The sequence below is a fragment of the Bidens hawaiensis genome, unplaced genomic scaffold (genome assembly GCF_021521415.1).
Source record: "Bidens hawaiensis isolate Kalapana, Puna unplaced genomic scaffold, B.hawaiensis_p1.1 tig00003430_1, whole genome shotgun sequence".
Classification (NCBI taxonomy): Eukaryota; Viridiplantae; Streptophyta; class Magnoliopsida; order Asterales; family Asteraceae; genus Bidens; species Bidens hawaiensis.
In genome coordinates, this window is record NW_027491191.1 from 380603 (window position 1) to 388780 (window position 8178).

At 39.3% G+C, this 8178-nt stretch overlaps 1 pseudogene across 1 annotated transcript; it reads right to left on the reverse strand.

The window, feature by feature from the left end:
* Nucleotides 1-2313: 2313 nt before the first annotated feature.
* Nucleotides 2314-6254, reverse strand: LOC143623391 (uncharacterized; annotated as a pseudogene). The gene is made up of 2 exons (XR_013151885.1): nucleotides 2903-6254; nucleotides 2314-2673 (listed from the first exon to the last, which is right to left on the reverse strand). The product of XR_013151885.1 is annotated as an uncharacterized LOC143623391 (transcript).
* Between the last annotated feature and the right edge of the window lie 1924 nt (nucleotides 6255-8178).

The window sequence follows — 8178 nt, forward strand, 5'->3', positions numbered from 1 at the left end:
CATTTGACAGTAATACCACCGGAAAAAACCGAACCGAACCTACCAAGGATTGGTTTTCGTATTAATCTATCTTTGGTCGAGATATTAGGTTAAACCTACTAAGGGGCTGTCTGGTAGAGTCTGAATCTGACACATTAAGAGGCAAACGAATGAATTGGTCAGATTCAAAGCATTTGGTTCAACCCTTGGGTCTGATTCGGTCAGATACTTTACCTCTGAATGGTTCAGTGTGAACTGATGCTGAATAAGAACAGATGGTTGATGAATGGAATCAAGACAAAATTACCCACCATTTATCATCCCATAGTCACACAAATCACTAATACAGCCACGAATTTCAATATGGAACATCAGTAACAAATCGCGGTTTGAACATGTTCCGGGTTCTCTCAGTATTGTGATTTGAATCAAGAAATTGGTGTTCCGTAATCTTAATTGATTCTTACTAGATGTTATTGGGATCGTGAACCACATGATTTTAACACACGTTCCGTAAATCAATCGAAACATCGAACCGGAATTTGGCGGAACAAACATTGGTTATGTGAGTAGTAGAACATAAAGACAAACTTGGTGATTAATAAAGGTGTGAAGAGAGATGGGGGTTCTTCGGTGGAGATCCTTTGCCGGTTTCAGGTTTTGGAGTTCGGGCGTTGGAGTCGGATCTGAACAAATTAGGGCTTCTTGAAAATACAAGCCAGCATATATTTATTACAATCTATTTAGTATTGTAATTGTCGTCGTCATCATCATCATCGTACGCAGTATATCCCACAAATAGCAAAGCTATGGTAGGGTCTGAGGAGGGTAAGATGTAGACAGTCTTACCTCTACCATTTAGGAATATAGAGGTTGCTTCCGGTGAGACCCCCAGCTCGATAATAGTTTTGCATCAAGCCTTGGACATAAGGCACATAACACTCAACCATCGGGACACCACCGATTGGTGCATGTACTCTTGTCTTACGGCTATTAACGCCACCACATGATGCCTGATTAACCTACCCACTTTTAACGTTATTTTCACGAGATTAGTATAATAACGTCAAAATTAGTGCAATTTCACTTTTGCCCACCCGAGGGTTAACACATATATACATTATATGTACGCACCGCAAGCAGCGTGATTAATATTGTATTATTTGTATATAACTTTTTTTTACAATTTGTTTAGTATTATATTATTTGTATAAATAGTAAAATAGTTAATTTAAAATTTTTAACTTTATAATATAGATTTTAATTTCCCGTTCTTTGTTTAAAGAACTAAAAAATACACTGATAATTTTTTTCATTAATGAATATAAATCTAGTTTGTTTAAAATTATTTAGATTTTTTGAATGAGATTAATAACAAATCTACAGAATGGGTAAAATAGTAATTTTATACAGTTATTCAGATATCTAATCAAACATATTCATTTCATTTAGCTATTACTGGTTCAGATCATCAGATCTCTTATCCATTCAGCACTTACTAATTCAGAGGTTTATCAAACAACCCCTTAGAGTTAACTTAGTGTTTTTTCATATGGTGTGCGGGTTATTTATTCTTAAAAAATATAATCACATAGACATAGCTAATTAGCTACCATTAGAGGTGTCCTAAATACACGAACTCGATTGACAGGAGTCCTGACCCCGAATAAGCTAGGTCTGGTTAAATAGGATTGGAAACCGATGAAGACCCCGCCCCTGTAACTGAAAAGTAAAATGTGTCCCAATCCCAAGCTCTCACTCAATCATTCCTATTCCTAGCTTCTCGTTCGCTGGTACCACACAACTACCCACACACCACACTTAACTCCACCAATTACAGCTGACCACTTGAAACCTTTTTGCAAAATCTATTATAGAGTTGGAAATGTAGGTGAATATTTGAGGAAGAAGATTTGTGTATTAAAAATATATAGATATGTTTTAAATGTTAACAAAGATTAGTTACGAATGGATGTTGATCAATGATCATTTAAAACAATAGACTCTTTTGGTTTTCATATCCTTACTATTTTGCATTTTTTTTTAAATTACGTAATATATGGCGTCTGCTTACAACAAAATGGAATTTATTTATATTGGCATTTGTTAATGTGAAAGATTCATTAAGGTTGATTACCAGTTCTTTATACTTACGACAAACAAAATGGAGATACAACTTGTTGGATTGACTCATTGACCTGAATAGACTGACTATACTCAAAAGTCAAAATAGGCTTTTATTATTTTGTTTGAAACTAACACTTTATAAACTTAGAAACATCAATAATTAAATTACTCAATGTTGATTCCTCAAATTCGCTTCCACCTGCGTATACTGATCTCAACTCATCTTTTCATTCAACGCCCCGTCCTCTAATACACGCATGAGAAGATTGCATGCCTGCCTAGCAGACGGTCTCTCAGAAGGAGCCGTTTTTGTGCATTGAAGTCCAATTTCAAGAACTTGAAAAGCAGCAATTTCTTCTTGTGGTAAAAGTGGTTTTAAACTCGTGTCTATTAGTTCCTCGCGTTCTGGTCCTTGCATGTCCATGCGCGACTCCACCCATCTCACCATATCCAGATTTTCACCAAAAGCTCCGCCTGTCGGCATTCTACCGGTCACCAGTTCCAGCAACACAATCCCCATACTATAGACGTCACTTTTCTCTGTTGCTTTTAAAGTGTATTGGTATTCTGTTGACAAAACACAATAAACAAATTAAAATTTAAGTTTTCATAGTTTTTAAAAAGTTAACTTTTAATCAGTTTTAAGTGTTTGATTGTTTTTTCTGTCATGTTTATAATTATTGTAAAAAATGATATGATTTGGTTTTTAAAAGTGTTAACAAAAATAAAATTATGTTTTCATGATGTATAACGTACAAATTAAGTTGATGACAATTTAAATTATTTAAATGCGTACCTGGAGCGATGTAACCAAAGGAGCCAGCAAACCACATATTTGAGTTACTAGCAACCGAGTCCAGGTTGTCAGTCATAGCTTTTGCAAGCCCGAAGTCTCCCAAATGCACGTTCATGTTCGCATCCAATAGAACGTTAGCCGACTTGATATCACGGTGAATGATCTTAGGCACACAATCATGGTGAAGGTATTCCACCCCCTGAGCTAACCCAACCGCAATGTTCAACCTCGTGTCCCAGTCAAGGGACCCTTTTTTCTTATTATTTTTGGGCTCTCGGTGCAACCAATCATACACACTCCCATTCTCCATGTACTCGTATATCAACAGGTTTGACCCCGCCCTTTTGTTCGTGCAATAGCCGAGTAACTTCACTAACCGTCTGTGCTTTATCCGACCAATCGTGTTCACTTCTCGGGCAAAACTTTTATCAAGAAACATGTCATCTTTCCATCTTATTCTCTTAATGGCTACTATCTCACCCGTTGTAAGCTCGGCCCGATAGATTGTTCCTGACCCACCCGACCCGATTATAAACTCGTCACTTAGATTGTTTGTGGCCTCCATGATGTCTTCCCATCTCATGTCACTTTTGACCGAACCCCGTTTGAAAAAAGGCGGTCTTCTTTGGGCTCGAGACGAAGGCGAGGAAAAATAGGAAGTGCCCGACACGTTTACGGCTCGATTAAATCCCGGCCTCCTGGTTCGGAAGAATAACAGGGCTATGAACAACATCAGTGCAATAACTGCTAAAGTACATACAACCGAGATTGCAATAACCGATGCAGGACTCGGCCCGTTTTGGTGCCGGTTTCTTGACCCTGGGCAGAGACCGAGAGGGGGCCCGCAAAGGCCAAGGTTACCGACAAACGAGTCAACCGGTAAATGGGAGTACCCCTCATCTAATTCCCCTTGAAGATGGTTATAAGAGAGATTAAGCCTGCTTAAACTACTCATCTGACCGAGTTCTCTTGGAACAGGCCCCGTTAAAAGGTTGTGAGAGAGATCGAGCACCTCGAGTTTCACTAGTGTCCCAAGCGATCCCGGGATGCTGCCAGTCAGATTATTGTAACTAAGATCTAGCACACTTTGTAGATTCTTTAGTTGCCCAATTTGAACCGGGATTTTCCCGCTAAAATTGTTGTTTGAAAGATCAATCTCAAACAGTTTGCTTAATGTCCCTATAGCTTCCGGGATTTGTCCCGAAAGCCCATTATTGTTCAACCTTAAAACATTAAGAGCCGAAAGCTTGCTGATCAGTTCAGGCAGATTGCCACTAATCGAATTGCCATCGAGTGAAAGCACTAACAGTTTTGAACAGTTGAATAAGGCTAAAGGAAGCGAACCGGTAAACGCGTTAGAAGATAACTTTAACTCACCCAAAAGTTGCAAGTCACCGAGCCATGATGGGATCGGGCCTGAAAGAAGGTTGTTATCAAGATCAACATGAGTTAACTGTCTACACAACGAAAGCTCGGTAGGTAAAGAGCCGGTTAACTGATTATTCGATAAATCCAAAAGCGACAATTCTTGATTTTTCTTCCCCAATTCAGATGGAATCCTTCCTGTGAATCGGTTTTTCCAGCCTTAGCCTCTGGAGAGACGGAGAGTTCCCAAACTGTGATGGGATCTCACCATCAAACGCGTTGTTTGTGACATCAAACGAGAGAAAGAAACCCGAACTACATAACGGAACAATGCTACCGTTTAACTTATTATTTGAAAGGTTGATTCTTGTTAAATTGGCAAGGTTGGTTAGTTGTATGGGAAGATTGCCTTCTAAGTAGTTATTGTAAAGCATCAACTGTTGTAACGAGTTTAGATACCCGAATGTAGCTGGTATCCGACCCGTGAGACTGTTCTCAGCCAGGTCTATGACAGTGAGCTGATGACAGTTACCCAAAGTGGCTGGAATTTCGCCCGAGAGATCGTTTAGTCTCAAATGAATGAAAGTTAACTCGCTTAGCCGCCCTAAAGTAACAGGTATCTCACTTGTTAAATGGTTTTTAAACAAATCGACCATTTTTAAACCCGAGCAGTTGCCTATTTCCAAAGGTATTATTCCAGACAGTTGATTCTCGTACAGATACAATATCTCGAGGCTTGGTAGCATACCGAGTTCTTTCGGTAACTCACCATGAAACTTGTTTTGAAACAGTGCTAATGTCACCAGACTGGTGAGATTTGATATAGCGGGTGGGATTGACCCGGACAATGTATTATTATTTAGCAACATATCAGTCAACTCGACTAACCCGAAAAGCTCTACCGGTACCGACCCGTTGAGCGTATTATTCGACAAGTCAAGATACTTTAAGGAACCACAGTTTCCCAATTCCTTTGGAATTTCACCAGAAATCAAGTTTTGTGAAATATCCAAATGTTGCAGCAATGTTTTGTTGGTGTTAGTATTAGATAAACATATATTCTTTGGAATGGTACCAGAAAGACTATTGTTGGACAATACTAGGTAAACCAAGTGACCCATGTCCCCAGGGACATCCCCACTTAACTTATTCGATGACAAATCAAGATTCCATAGATTCCCGAGCCGGGACACTGACTTGGGAATCTTCCCCGTCAGCAGATTCCCAAGCAGGTTCAGATACTCAAGCAGGACCAACTCCCCGATCCTGCTCGGTATCTGTCCAGACAAACTATTATTCGCCAAATTCAATGTCCGGAGGCTTTTTAAACCACACAACTCATCCGGGATCGACCCGTTAAGCCAGTTGACCGAAGCTCGAAAAGACACCAGGCTCGAGGAGTTTCCGAGCTCGGGCGGGATGGGCCCTACCAGTCGGTTTTGCTCTATAACTAGATTCTCAAGCTTAGTAAGCCTTCCTAGTTGTGGCGGTATTGATCCGGAGATATAACACGAGGCGAGACCGAGAACGAGTAAGTTTTGGAGACGGCCAAAGGAAGCGGGAATGGGGCCGGTGAGGCGGTTGTCGCCTATACGGAGGACTTGGAGGCTGTGAAGTGAAGCGAGCTGGACCGGGATTGGACCGGAAAGTTGGTTGGAGAGATGTTAAGGAGGTGAGAGTGGAGATAATCGGTGGGATTGGACCGGAAAGGTGGTTGGATGAAAGGTCAAGGCTGGTTAAGCTGTGCAGAAGTGAAATGGAAGGTGAGACTGAGCCGGAGAGGTTAAGTCCGGTGACATGAGAAGACTTTGCTCCGGGTCCAGTTGCAGTAGTTTAGGTGGTTGGTATGTGACCAGTCGTGGAGAATGTTGTTTTGTGGGTCGTGGGTGAAGGATGTTTTAATGTGTAGAAGAATATTAGCGGAATCCAAAGCCTCAGAATGAGCTAGATAACCAAACATTACAAGAAAACCGAACATGAACACCATGGATGAAATCATCTGGAGGGAGGTGTTAATGGAGTATATTTTTGTACGTCTTCATGAAGATGAAGTTTGGTGTTCATGAATTACGTTTGGGGAATTGTAATATTAATGGCGCCGCAGCTTCTTGCCATTCCCATACCGGACATGCAGAAATAGTTGGGTGTGGTGCAGAGATAATTAATTAATCTGGTTATATTTTCACAAAAGGCAAAACTGTTGCCGGAAGGAAGGAAAAAAAATTTATTTATGCACTTTATTTTTTTTTTAAATTTAAACTCTTTGAAACACATCTATAAATCTATAAATAATAATAAACAACGTACACTAAATTTTTAAAGAAACTTTTGATTATGATAACACAATAAAGATAACGTCGTAGATGTTACAAGGTTTATTGAATTTTAATAATTTCTATTGACTAGTATTATTCGATAATGTTCACTATTTATTTTATTGTTATTGGTGGCTCTGAATTTTAAAAAACTTGTCCATAATGGTCTCATGTTAAAAAAGGCTCAACGACTATTTTTTTCCGAATTTCAAATTATTGTTTTAGGGCTTTTAATCGGAGAAATGATTGGTTGATGTAACGTAGCTCGAAACACTGTTTCAATTCGAGTTTTTGAACTTTCAATTATCAAAAATCAAGCGGTCTGAATCACCAATTCGAGCTAAATTTTACATCAATCGGCTCGTATCATCATTCAGATCAAAAGCCTAAAAGATTAGTTTAAATAACGGCGTTAAGTCCTATTTAACAGGGAGGCATTGGGGGTCAACTTTTTTAAATTTAGGACCGTCAGGGAAGATAAAATGAATAAGGAGTATTATCCGACACTATCATCAATAGGATTTATTAGAATCCAATAAACCCTGTTAGACTATCCTCTATGGTAAGGGGCATTGATGCCCCTCAACAGTGTCACTTCACGTCACGTGGGCACTTGAGGCATCAAAGCCCCACCCAATGATGCCTCTCTATGGCGAGGGGGCATCGATGCCCCTTTAAACTTTTTTTTTTAATTTTTTTATAAAACAAAAAAACCAATAAATTTATAAAATACAATAATAATAGAAAACAAACTAAATTAAATTAAAAAACATATAAATAAATAAAAATCAACTGATTTAGTTGTCGTTGTCGACGCTATGTTGCTTATATCTCCAAAGATGTTTAACCAAATCCAATCGAAGACTGAAATTTGTTTCCCTTCTTCGTGTTCTTAATAAATTAGCAAGTTTCTCCTCTTCGTTTAGTGTTGTGATCGGCTCCGACGCATCGTCGTACTCATCTCGACAAATTGCTCTACCCGAGCCCTCCAATATCATATTATGCAAGATAATACAAGTGTATGTTATGTTTCTTAAGTTATCCATTTGCTAAATACGAGTCGGATGTCTAATGATAGACCAACATTTCTTTCATACCCCGAATGCCCTTTCGATGTCCTTTCTGGCCGACTCGTGGTTTTTCTTGAAATATTTTCGTTTATCATCAGTCGGGCAAGTAAAGTTACGAACCAACCTGGCCCAATCCGGATAAATTTCGTCGACTAAATAATATCTCTATTCGTAGTTGATATCATTCGTGGAAAATGAGGTGTTGAGTCCAACTCCGTTTACAAGACGGTCAAATATAGGGGACACATTTATCACCTATATCGTTGTTTGCACCGGGTATCCCAAAAAACGCATGCCATATCCAAAGATCAAATGATGCAACAGCCTCAAGGATAGTTGTTGGATCACCCCAATGATATTGACCATGCCAAGAAACTGGGCAGGCTTCCCAATCCCAGTGTGTGCAATCAATGCTACCAAGCATCCCGGGAAAACCATGTCTTTGTTGATGCACCTCGTATATTTTTTGTATGTCAGTTTGAGTCGGCCCCCTCAAATATTTTTTATGATATAATTGAGGAATACC